Raw genomic sequence first — 326 nt, 5'->3', positions numbered from 1 at the left:
CTTTTTCACTCAGTCATCAGGGAGTAAACATATTTTTTTCCTCCACATTTTTTTTTTAGACTCGCGCCTTCCCTTCTCTCTGCTCTTTTTTTTCGACCAGATCTTAACTCGTTCAAAATTCTCTGAGTCATTCCACAAAACCGGCGCCAAGAGCAGAAGAAAGACGAGGAATAAGAAAAAAATATATTATGTGAATATACTTAATCACTGAATAATAACTACAGCAAGCATTCCTGAGAATCTGTGACGTATTGATGATTGAATCGTTATGCAAATTGGACAACTTCTTGTGGCAGCTCAAAGATATAAGATAAACAAAGCCACAG

Source organism: Penaeus monodon, chromosome 31 (genome assembly GCF_015228065.2).
Source record: "Penaeus monodon isolate SGIC_2016 chromosome 31, NSTDA_Pmon_1, whole genome shotgun sequence".
NCBI classification, from domain to species: Eukaryota; Metazoa; Arthropoda; class Malacostraca; order Decapoda; family Penaeidae; genus Penaeus; species Penaeus monodon.
This window is presented reverse-complemented; position numbering follows the sequence as displayed.